Here is a 13397-nt window from a genome sequence, read left to right as displayed (position 1 = left end):
AGTCGCTCTGCAATTACTGCTGCTGTCAGGGGTCGGCTTCATCGCCGCAAATTAAGGGGCGATTAATTCACCGGCACTCTCTGACGGACAGAAGCTGAAAGAGGAGACAGCAACCGCTTGACCTCGGCTGACAGAAACACATGTCAACACTCTGCTCTCTGTCCTCAGCTCCTCCTCCACCTCCTCCACCGCTGCTCTTCCATCTCCTGCTCCTCCACCCTCCCCGCTGCTGCTCCTCTTCTTTAATCACTCACTGCTCTTTTTCCTCCTCCGTCTGTAACCTCAACTCCTACCACTCCTCCACCTCCATGTCCTCCCTATTCTCCTCGTGTTTCATAAGCTGAGTTTCTGTCTGATGCTGACAGCTAACAATTAATTATAGGTAATCATCTAAATGGACAGCAATTACTTGAAGGAGGGAGGGGTTGGAGTTTGTCTTTACAATATTATGAGTTGGTGTCTGGCCTTTGACTTGCTTTGGTAAGTTCTTAAACCAGCAGCAGGCTGCAGATCCACCAAAACACACACTGCTTTGATTATTTCACTTTCACGTTCTTTCATTTATTTTTCAACATTTATTTAAAGAGTGTTTGGAAAGCCAGACGTCCTCTTTTACATCTACATACTCCGTTGTTCTTCACTTGAAATTTTAAATCACATTCAACACATAGACTGGATATAAAAGTGAACGTAGCTTCCGGGTCTGAAAAATGGTTCCCATGCAGAGTGCCTTAAAGCTGCAATACCACCGAGTGCCACTAGAGGTCGGCTCCAAAAGGCTTCTGGCTCCATAGACTCCCATTCAACTTCTCTGTTTAAAAACAAAGTCTGTATATTTTATTTTGTTGTCATTTTCTAAAGTCACTCCTTCTTATTAGTTTTCTGGAGGTCCATCTGAAAATAATCCCGTCATCAATTGGAAAATAAGGCTCAAAATGCTGTGTTTTGGGAGGCGTGTCTGTTTGATTGACAGGCCTGTGGTGCAGTCAGGTTACAGCTATCGGTGGGCGGGACGTAGTATTTTCAATCAGATCCAGTCAGATCCACCGCTGGCTCCTCCCCCAGCCTCATTTTTAAGACCCAGAAGCTACGTCCACTTTATGGTTGGAGAGCAACATTTAAAGTCTTGTTTATTTTGTGGCTGTTTACTGATGCTGAAGTTACATTTGCCATTTCCCTGTTAAGGGTGTGAGACAGAGAGAAATATGGTTCAGCTTAATGATTGGAAGATTTGAATATATTCACACAGACATCCTTCTCTCTCAAAGACAAAGAGCATCCAGGAAGTCTTTGTCTGTCTAGTTCTGTGTCATAGAAGGACATGTCTTCATTGCTGTGTGCATAAAAGGATGTTTGTTTGTTTTTCTTGACGTCTTTGTCACACATTTAATGTACATTAGATTGCATTGAGCAGATCACGTTTCTGGCTTTGTTTCCCCTTCACCCTTTCTGACACTTTGGTCAGGCTGACAGGGAACTTTCACAGATGTTTGTGTGAACATTGTGTTTTGACAGTTTGGACATCAGTCACTTGTGTATCACTTAGACTGTTGAAGGTCGCAGACCTTATCTGCTGCTCCCATGAGTCCGGACACCCCGACGCTGGGCAGGAGGCGAGGTGCACCTTTGACAGGCTGCCAGTCGAACACAAGAGTGACGCACTGAGACAGAAAATTTAACTCACCTGCATGTCGTTTAACTTGGAGGAAGTTGGGCCACGGACAGGATCCAAGCAAGCTTTGGGAGAACATGCAAACTCATCACATGGCCGACCTGCAGTCATCCAGGAGGTTTGAACCAGTCAGTGGGGTAAGAGAGTTAACCTCTGCATTCCAGTTTGGACTAATACTGAAGATAAACATTTCTTACTTAATAGTGATACAAATTCCAGATTACATGATGTATCAAACTAAATATATTAAGTTAGCGTCGTGAAGTAGTTATCTATAAAAATCATTTTTAACAGAGATGTTTGCTTTTTGTGTCCTGGTAAAAGCAATCCCATCTATTAGGTCAGTATGTTACGCAGAAGCTGTAATCAGAGAATCAGGCCTCTCTATTTAATAATGACAATAAATTCTCTCCCGGAACTCACATCATATATTTAGATTTATTATTTTGCATTTCCAGATGCTGTGAGATAATTCATGTCCAGATTTTATGTCTTAGAAAAATATACAGTCCTATTGCTATTCACCATGATCTATGAAATATGAGCCTAATCAAGTCAAACTGACCCAAGGAGGTAATGTTTATTGGCATCTCATCTTTAAAAATATAGGCAGCATCACCATGCAGTCATCCATCATTAATGAATCTATGGATATTAGTGTTGCTAACACCTGCTGAGTAGAGATGGGATGAAATAGTTGCGTTAAACCCGTTCTGCATCACTACGAGGAGGCACATGAGGTCAAACTGAACACTTAATGTAAATTGCTTATCAGTGTCATTAGCTGAAAATGCAGTTTTGGATTTATACACAATCATTTAGAAATCGAACATCATTCATGAAAGTCAAATCATTTTGAGGGCATATTTGAATCTGCATTTGTGGTTGGAGTAATAAACTGGGTCCAAAGACGATCATTTTCAGATGTGTTCCTGAGCCCATGCAGTGATTTCCACAACAGAATTGTGTCTGTTTTTAATGCAGTGCTGCCTGAGGGCCCGAAGATCACCACCATCTAATATTGGTTTTCAGTTTTGTCCCTTGTGTTCAGAGATTTCTTCAGATTCTCTGAATCTTTTAATGATTTCATTTACCGTTGATGATGAAATCCCTAAATTCTTTACAATTTTACGTTGAGAAATATTATTCTTAAATTGTTGCACTATTTTTTGACTCTGCCTCTCTGGGATGATCTTTTTATACCCAATCATGTTACTTGTCTGTTGCCAGTTAACGTAATTCATTGTGAGATGTTTCACTCATTGACATGCTTAAAAATCACTCTGCTGCCAACCTTCTTAAAATTGAGAAGCATCTTTTCATTCAGTATTTTGGGTACAAACTTACATTCATAGTATCATCTGTTATTTCCCCTTATTATATTATATTATATTATATTATATTATATTATATTATATTATATTATATTATATTATATTATATTATATTATATTATATTATATTATATTATATTATATTATATTATATTATATTATATTAATCAGAAAATACTTTATTAGTCCTCGCAGGGAAATTGTAACGTCAAACTCACTCACGTCTGCTCCAGGATAGAAAGGACAGAAGAATTTAAGAAAAATAACTATACTAAATATACAAGTAATAGCAGTACATAATAAATACAATAATAATAATGAATAATTGAATGAGCCAGAGTATATATACAGTATATACGTGTATATATATATATTCAGACCAAAAGCTCTTTTCGTGTCGCCAGTAGCTCTAACGTTTTCTGCAAATAAAAAAAAATGGATTAAAAGTGTTTTGATATGTTTTAAACATCTTTATTTTCATGCCTTTTATTTATTGTGCTCAGTTGCTTTTCTGCACAGGACATTCATTTGCTTTCAGAACAGCCTCTGGAAACGCGTGCTGCCGTCTCCATCCATTTCCTTCTTTCATGCTTTGTGTTGTCTTGCTCTTGACACTGAGAGCCATCACTCATCCTTAGAGCAGTGACATCTCCTGTCTCGGTGTGATGGGTGATCTCTCTCCTCGCTCTAATGACTATTATCTTTAATTCGCAGAGTCTCAATTAACGGCTTATTGCAGGTCAGTGATTAACAATTAGCTGATAAAGACCCTGACACGCTAACAGGACCGGAGAAGGCGGCTGAGGGGGCCACATCGTGGAAAATCTTCAAGTTGATGTTTTTCTTTTAAATGTAGGATGTTTACAGAGAGACAGCTCAAGAGCCTCTAATGTGCATAAAATTTAAGAAGGAATTTTATAATTTTTACACAGTTTATTGGTGTGTTTATCACATGACGAAGGTACCAAAATCTCCCATGAAATTATAACCTTATATAGCAAAATGATCAAATGTAATATGTGACTGCCAGAATGTCCTCAACAGCCTGTGATATAACTTCACGCAGAAGATTCTCTGACTGTGTGAGGTCAAATGCATTTTATTTATTATTTGTTCATTTTATCAGGATTTCACAACTGAGTCACATTGAGTCCTGAATCGAAGCTGAGAGACTCAAACATACAAATGAGCGTCTGTTTTAGGCCCCAGACAAGTTCACACAATGCTGGTTAAAACCCATCAACAGCAGGTAAACCTGTACGGAGTCTTTGAAGTTGTCTGGTCAGATGAATATCTACTTGGCTAGCTCTACGGGCACAGCATGCACGCCACAAACTTCTGTCGGCCGAGCTGGCTAACTCCTGGTTTAGCCTGGAGCTAACTTGAATAAGGATAAACTAAATACTGCAGCTCTTGGTGACTTGTCAAATGTTATCAGATCGACTGATTTAGATTTGGTGTTTGCTCTCTCTTTGTTCAGAAGTGTCCAAACCAAGTGAGAACCCATAGCGACGTCATCCGTTGGTTTGTTGGAGCCAGAAATGACATTTGGACGAGCTGAGGAGGAGCCAACGGGTTCTATGCCCCGCCCACCTAAACCCAAAACCTAACTGCACCCGGGCCTGTCAATTAAACCAGACATGCCCCCAAACATAGAGTACCTCTTTTTGAGGCCTAATTATCTCATTATTAATAGAAGTATTTTCAGAAGGACCATTAGACAACTGATCAGAAGGAGAGAATTTAGTTAATGACACCACAAGGACTGAAAAACATTTATTGACTTTGTATTTCAGGAGAGAAGTTGATACCCGACTGTCACTCACAGCTTCAGTTTTCTTCTCTGTGAACACAGTTTGGTAACTCGGCTTGTATTAGCGTTTGCGCAGACACTCTGAAGTGCGGACCAGTCAGCGAGCGGTGTCGGTGGTGAACCACGTTTGTCCCGCCCCTCCTTCACTGTGACTGGACGGCTGGTGACAGTGACGAGCAATTTTAAACTCTCTCTGACGCCAAACATTCAGCGCAGAATAAACACTCAGCACCTCGTGAAGCTGCTGGCGTTCCTGAAAACAATCAAAAACAAATGCTGTTCTAGTGGCAGAGTGTCGGCTGGTTTCGGCGCATGCTGATTGGTTAAAATGAACACGAGGTCTACGCCTGTATGATGGAAAGACTGCAAATGGTTCCCTATGGAGGGTCGCCAGACCCGTATTCAAGGACTGAGACTGGTTCGCACCAGACTAAGAAGTTGATGCTTTTTGACTGGGAGTCTATTGGAGGCAGAGGTTTTTTTGGACCCAGCCCCTTGTGGCCCGCAGTGGTATTGCACTTTAAGTCACTTTTACATTGTCTTGTCGAAATGTACAGAGCCGTACACTACGTCCATTTTTTAAAACAGTCTTTGGTCCTGACACAATGTCTTGTTTACCTGCTTCATCCTCTATTAAAGTTGATGTTCCCAGTTTGAGAGTTGCAGCATTGATTTGGGGTTCAACGAGAGTTTGATACGATATAGCAGTGAATGGGACGTCTACATACACACCAACACTAACACAGAGCACAAGAAGACCCCTGAGAGCCCTCCCCCTCTCTGTCACCACACATACACACACCACACCCACATGCACAGTTAATAGCTGCTAAGAAATCACATTTGGTAAATTGCGTTGTGGCACTAACCTTTTCTCTAGTAATTAAATGAGTGAGGAGAGGAGGCCTGCTTTAATGAAGTCAGCAATTTACTATTACACACACACACACAGACACACACATGCACATGCACACGCACACGCACGGCTCGGGAGGATCCGCTTATGAAGTTTTGTAAAAAAAAATACATTTTAATTTGAAAAGAATAAAACTGCATGACGTTTCAGATCCTGATAAAAAAAAAAATGAATATGTTGAGTTACAAATTAATAGAGTAGAAAGTCGTGTGGCACTTTTTCCATCACTGTAACATTACACTAGAACTTACCTTTATCTTCTCATTTGATCTCATTCTTATAGTTTAACTAGTTTTTGTTTAGTTTGTGTTGTTTGTGTGCATTTTACTCCAGACTGTCCAGATGATGCTTGCTTACAGTATAAAAGGGAAGTGCTCCTGAAGTACCAGGGTGGAGTGAGGGCTCGGCCAGCGGACATACCAGTGGGGGGTCTTCAGCCATGTCTCCCTCTCCAGAACCTCGACTAACATCACTCAGTATGTGAAATGCAAAACAAAACAAAAGAAAAATGTTGGACTTGTTGTATGCCAACGTGAAGGAGGCTTACAGCCCCGCCCCCCTTCATTTACCAATCTGAACCCCCATGACCTCAAACACTACAGCACACATGTGACATCTATTAAATCTGTGGGGGTTTAATTTTTAGGCCTCGGGACTCGAGCTCGTGGTAACAACGTGGGAAGTTATGTGCACCGTATGTTTGGCATTCACGTGGTTAAGTCATAAAAACACCGTTGCTAAGCAACCGCAAGATAGAGGGTGTCTTGAAGCCAAAGATGCTAAACATTTAGCCGGCTAACAGGGGGTGTAACGTATTGCAGGAAATCCAAAGTCACAGAGGGAAGAGACGAGGCTTTTGGGAAGATCAACATTTTCCTCAGACGTAGGCTGTTATCTAAGTTATGAAGACAAATTCTGAAATTACACTAAAATTATGATGTATTAGCTTCACATCCAACGAAAAAAGTACTTCCATGGCCTCTGACATTTCTGTAAACGTCAGCAAACACGTCACAACTCGTGAACTTGAGAACATTTAGAGCTCCGACGTTGTGAATACCACAAGAGGGCGCTGTTCATACGGACTCTTCTCGTGTTAACGGTGTATACAACCTCATTTGAACGCAGCATCTTTCTCTCTCCATACCCGGTTTCCTGTCTGCCACGCCCTCTTCACCTGCTCCCAGGTCCTTCATCAGACAGTTTTTGTATTCCGTTTGCTTCCTGCCTTTCTGCTCCTGTGTCTTCCCTGTTTCTTGTTGCCTCCATGTTTTTGCACGGAACTATCTGCTAATAAGTTAAAGCCCACTTTTTGTTCTTCCTCCTGCCTCTTGTGTCATGCGTTTGGGTCCTCTCTGTTTGAACTGCACACAACTGCAAAGTCATTTTACACGCGTAGCAACCACTGGATAAGTGTTCAAGAGAAAGTATCCAGATGTGCAAATCCAAAAAGTGAATGTTTGAGAATTGTTGCCGCTTCAGAGAGTTGAGGCTGAAATAAGGAGCAGTGATGTCTTATCTTAATGCAACTCTGCAATGATGCATGTCAAGACGCTGCCAGTGTGTGGCCTTACGTGCTTTATAAATACAGATGTTACCGTGTGCTGCCCTTAAGACTCCCTGGGAAACAGGGTTCGGGTCCCAGGCCTGAGAAGGCAGAAAATAAATTGGGCTTTTTCCTTTAACACACAAAGTCCTTTTATTTCCGAAGGCTTCACAAAACAACATACAGTTTGCATTTACTTTCAAAAGCTGCAGAAACAGCATCATCCAGTTTTCTGTTTACCCTTTCCATCATCAGTTTGCTGCCAATTTGTTATCATCACTTCATTTTCTGGCCAAATATCATCTCTTTAATCTGTTGTACTTATTAAATATATTGTATATTATTCTTGGACCAATTTGAATGATTTCCTCTCGGTAAATTCATCACCCTGTCTTCTGAAAATTGGTCTGTTTCTAAAAGACCATTTCATTAACTTCATCCATTTAGTTCAAAATTGAAAATCTAATTGGGAAATCATTGTGATATCTCTGGATATATATATATATACATATACAGTATATGCGTGTGAGCGTGTGTGTGTGTGTGTGTGTCAGCGTGTGTGTGCTTGTATGTCCAGTGAATAAAAGAAAGCTTTTAATTGCATTGTTCTTTAATCAAGGCATGTTTATTAGTGGGTGAAAGTTACATTAACCTTTCCATCGGCCCTGACATTTCGTCTCCTCCTAAATGGAGAATTAAAGACCATTGAAAAGTCATTAGTGAAATTTACTGCTTCTGTTGGCTGGTCAGCCATTAGAAAGGCTGCAGGACCACAGAGCACTGTTCCCAGTCTTCTGCCAAGTCACTTTTTATTGTTTAAAGGAGAAGCACATGCAGACACAAAGCTTTTACATACTGAACAAATTAAAAGCATTATATGTGGAATCTACTCAAAAACATGAGAAATAAATCTCATGTTGTGCCGATCAGTGGATGTGTGTTCCTGAGGATTGTACCTACACTTCGCTGTCACCACAATCTCAATCAGCTAATCGTTCCCTTGCCGTCAAAGTTTAAATGTGTTCTCCTCTCTTCTGCATCAGCTGTCAGGGCTGAGCTACCCGTTGTGACCCTCCTCCACCGCTTTCCCCTTTAGTCTTCATAGCCGCAGGTCCAGCTTATCAGAGTTCACCTCATCCAGATCTGCAGTCACGGGTACCACTAACCTACCCAATGCTTACCCTTGTGTCTTCCTGTGCTGTTCTTTTCTCTCTCTGCTCTCCACTCACCCAACTGGTTGAGGCAGATGGCCGCCCGCCCCTGAGTCTGGTTCTGCTGGAGATTTTCTGTTAAAAGGGAGTTTTTTCCTGACGGAGGTTTTTCTTTCTGTTTAAAATTGTGTTTTTCTTCCAGCTTGTTCATGTGGGAATTGCTAATTGTTGGTTTTCTTTCCTGTATAATGTACATTAAACATGTATTTTTCCTGTATTACGGTCTGCCTCACCCCTTTAAATATCATGACATCACAACGGGGTCTAATCGCCAAAGATTCTCACATCCCTCATGCATCTGTTCACTCAAAACGAGTTTCTCCTGATTGAACTGATCGAATCCTCTGGATGAGGAAACTGAGTATAAAACTACATTTCTCAGTATTCACTGTCCTGTTCCTCACATCGGTTAAACCACTAAAATCTCATTTCTAGTCATTCAAATTATAAGTTTTTTCCAAGAAAAAAAAAATATCCCCTAGTGCTTTATTGTGGCTTAAATGTATTTCAGCACCTTTTGCCTTCATTCATTATGCAGATCAATGACAAATATTCCCTGCCCTTATCTCCACCCACCCCTCTGCTGCTCACCTGCAGTTCGAGCTCGCAGCTTGATGATGTTGCAACCTGAAAAAACCCAAACTGAAAACTAATGGGGCAGATTCCCTCTCAGAGTGACGTATGAAAACCTAAATCTGTGTTTTTTTAACCTGTCGACTGTCGTTGCAGTTCCAAAACTCAGCCATGGTGTTGACTGGTTATTTCTATCATGATATGTCTTCTGCCATATATAAAAAAAACAACACATGGACATATTGACAAGGTTAAAAACTAGATTTATTTTTTTTTTATTTTTTTTTGGGGGGGGGGGGGTTAACATTTGTCACACTATAAATATCTCTCAGGGCAGTTAGTGTGACATTATTTTGTATTTTGGCTATCGGGAAAAAAAAAACAGCTTTTAATTGGCGTTGACTGGACAATTAAACTCTGTGTCTAGCAGCACATACTGTCAATTGATGCACGATTGCAGGTGGTGTTCAACCAGTAGGGAAGTAAGAATCAGTAAGCTGATTCAGAACTACCAAGACCAAGAAAGTGGATCACATCACTCCAGTTCTGAGGTCTTCCTGTCGAACAAAAAAAATCCACTTTAAAATCTTGTTGTTGGTTTATAAAGCACTGAATGGTTTAGGGCAAAAATACATTTTATGCTCCACATATCTGGAACAAACTCCCAGAAAGCTGTATGTCTGCTGAGACTCTCAGCTGCTTTCAATCAAGAGTCAAGACTTTTCTGTTTGCTGCCTTTTACTGAACCAGATTTAAGGATGTTGATTATTTTTTTGTATTTCCGCATTTTACTAATGTATTTTATTTCTTAAACTGCACTGTAACTTTTATTCTATTTTTAGCTTGTTTAATGTTTTAATCACTGTTTTTAACGTATGAATCACTGTTCTTAATTGTTTTTAAATGTCCTTTTCTTTTGCCTTATGTTTTGATGATGTTAATGGTTTTGTGTGAAGCACTTTGAATTGCCCTGTTGAAATGTGCTCTACAAATAAACTTGCCTTGGCTTACCGATGCAAACTGCTGATTAGTATAATGATAAGGATGCTGCTTTGTTAGGTGTTGATAGTGTCCAAGCAATCAGGGATGCTGAAGAGAAAGATTTCAGTTTCAGAGAAGGCATCAGTGTTTCTGAATCATGTTTATATTTGGTTTCATGTTTGTATGGTAGAGTTTTAACCAAAATTTGTGAAGTCAGCGATGAACTGTGTTCACAGACGATGATTTTCAGATGTGTTTCTGAGCCCATGCAGTGATTTCCACTACAGAATTGTGTCTGTTTTTAATGCAGTGCTGCCTGAGGGCCTGAAGATCACGGCTGTCCACTATTGGTTATCAGCCTTGTACCTTGTGTACAGAGATTCCTCCAGAATCTGGATTCTGAATCTTTTGATGATATTATGAACCGTAGATGATGAAATCCCCTAAATTCTTTTACATTGAGGAACATTATTTTTAAATTATTACATTATTTTCCCACGCAGTCTTTCACAGAGTGGTGAACCCATCTCCAGCTTCACTGCTGAGACTCTGCCTCTCTGAAAGACTCTTTTAATACCCAATCATGTTACTGATCTGTTGGCAATTAACCTAATTAGTTGAGATGTTCCACCAGCTTACTTTTTTTTAGCATCGCACAACTTTTCCAGTCTTTTTTTGACCTGTTCCCAACTTTTTGAAACGTGTTGCTGTCATCAAATTCAAAATGAGTAAACGTTTTTCAGAAAACAACAGAATTTCTCAGTTTCAACATTTGATATGTTGTCTTTGTTCAATTTTCAATTAAATATGAGTTTATGATTTTTTAAAATTTAGTAACATAATGACAATAATAATAATAAACTAAAGCAAAAACATTAGTGCTCCTCCCCTACAAGGCTGGAATCCTAATTAGGAAACGGGTAATAAAGGGTCATATTTATCTAAAGCTTCTCTATCACATTCACGGCATCTCATCTGACAGTTAAACTCTTTACATCAAACGCATGAAATGAGCTGAAGGTCGGGACTCTAAATGGTTTCTTCCCTTTATATCACCCTCATTTTATCCTTCCACACATCCAATTACACGAGTGGAGAACTTGACTAAAGCTGCCATCTTGTGGTGTGATGGAATACAACCACCTCAGCCCCAGTGTCTCAGCAACAACGACTGGGCTTAAGTACTACACAAGTTACACGCCACCTGCAATTTCAGTTTTGCAGACTTCGGCCCTGCTGGGTTTAAACACCCAACACTTTCTGTTGACGACATGCCTGTGCAAATTGCATGAGAATTTTAACTTTGCAGATCAAAAGCTTACAGCATGAAATTGCTCAATGTCGAGACAGAAATATGCGTAAAATGTGAATAAAAACGTAATGCAATGATTTACGAATCACGTAAAAGCGAATTGAATTGAAAACAAATCAAACGCAACATATCAAATGTTGAAGCAGAGATATTTTATTGTTTTATGAAAAATGTATGCTCATTTTGAATTTGATGCCAGCAACACGTTTCAAAAAAGTTGGGACATGGTCATGTTTGTGCTGCATCATCTCTTTTTTTAACAACACTTTGTAATGGAATGGTAATTTCCCATACCATTATCCGTGTGATACATATATTCTGTTTGATACATATATTCCCCAGATGATGTCATATACTGATATACAATGATACATATATAGTATCAGGAGGAACTTTGGAAGAGCCTGGAGGAACTTTAGAGGAGCCAGGAGGAACTTTAGAGGAGCCAGGAGGAAGAGCAGCTTCAAGGAGCTACAAGGATGATGTCACCACTGCCGTCCCACAGCAGAAAGCTGCGTCGTCGACGCTCCATCAGAGAGACGTTGGGGAGAAGAGAGCGACAGAAGCTCCAGGCAGCAGCTCAGCTCAGCAGATGGAAGCAGCCTCCTCTGATCCTGAGACTGAATTCAGTCATGAGGAGTGGAAGGAGATCAGGGAACCACAGCTACCCTCCACATATGAGAAACATAAAGAAGTCTGCGTAATTGTTGAAAAATGTCACTGTCGGTAGGTAGGTAGGTAGGTAGGTAGGTATTTACTTTATTAATCCCCGAGGGGAAATTTTTTCGCTACAGCAGCATACAGAAGCAATAAGATAATAATAGAAATAATAAAATAAAATAATAGAATAGAATAGAATAGAATAGAATAGAATAGAATAGAATAGAATAGAATAGAATAGAATAGAATAATAGAAAAGCAATAAAATAGCAGTAAATAGCAGTAAAAAATATAAATATAAAATGCACAGTTTATACAGTACATTATATATCTATATATATTATATACAAACAAACCAAGAACACAGTCAACAGTGTTATTGTACTGTGATGGATTTTGCCAGAGGTGAGTTATTGTACAGTCTTATTGCAGTGGGCAGGAATGATGACCTGTAGCGTCAGTAAGAAAACGTACAGGTGCTCTGAGTGCGGTAAAAAACTCAGCCTGGAGAGATCTCTGCAGAGACACAACCGAGTTCACACGGGGGAGAAACCGTTCGGTTTCGATATAAAGCCGGCGTGAGGAAGCACATGAGAGCGCACGCCCAGCCGCTTTGAAACAGCAAACCAGAGTGAAACTTCACGTGAGTTCATGGAGATAAAAAAAACCTCTCAGACGCTGAGTTTATGAAAAATAGTTTAATGACAGAACAGCACTTCTCAGATGTAACGAGAGAAACCCGACAGATGCTCAGTCTCTTTTCTCTCTCAGGAGGGAAAACAAAGTCAGTCAGAGTTTGAGATGCTGCCTGACGTGATGCTGCTTGTGCGTAGTGAGCCACAATACTGACGTTGGACGGCTTTAATGGATTTCTATTTTTTTAGGTTTGATTTGAGAAAGACGAGAATGTTTTTTTTGAGGACACCACATCAGGACTATTTCACAAGAGATCTCATCTCATCACTCAAAGTCTTCCTAAATGGCAGTAAAAGTTCCTCCCTTTTTTTTTTTTTTCTTTTTTTATGAAAACCATAAAGAAACTTTTAGTAAAGAACTGAGTGACCTACTCAGGTATGAAAAGGGGCGGGGCTTCCCCTGTTTGCTTTTGGCTCATATGACTACAGTGATTGTAGTCATATAGTTGTTGTTTGATTTTCAAATGTGAAACAATATTTTTTAATCACTCCTAACTTTCTAGCAGGGAGTCTCAGTAGGAGTGATTCAGGAAAAGTTCTCTGAACGAGAAAAGGGACAGAAAGGTTCATCTTAATGAGGAGGTGTGGGCGACAAGACCTGAAGCCAGATATTGACGGACTGACCGCGGGAAAACAGTGTCAGACAAAACAAATAGGTAAGCATTTTTAAAAACCTGAATTAAA

The sequence above is a fragment of the Embiotoca jacksoni genome, unplaced genomic scaffold (genome assembly GCF_022577435.1).
Source record: "Embiotoca jacksoni isolate LCO1_2020_lvr unplaced genomic scaffold, fEmbJac1.0.p SCAF_3, whole genome shotgun sequence".
NCBI classification, from domain to species: Eukaryota; Metazoa; Chordata; class Actinopteri; family Embiotocidae; genus Embiotoca; species Embiotoca jacksoni.
This window is presented reverse-complemented; position numbering follows the sequence as displayed.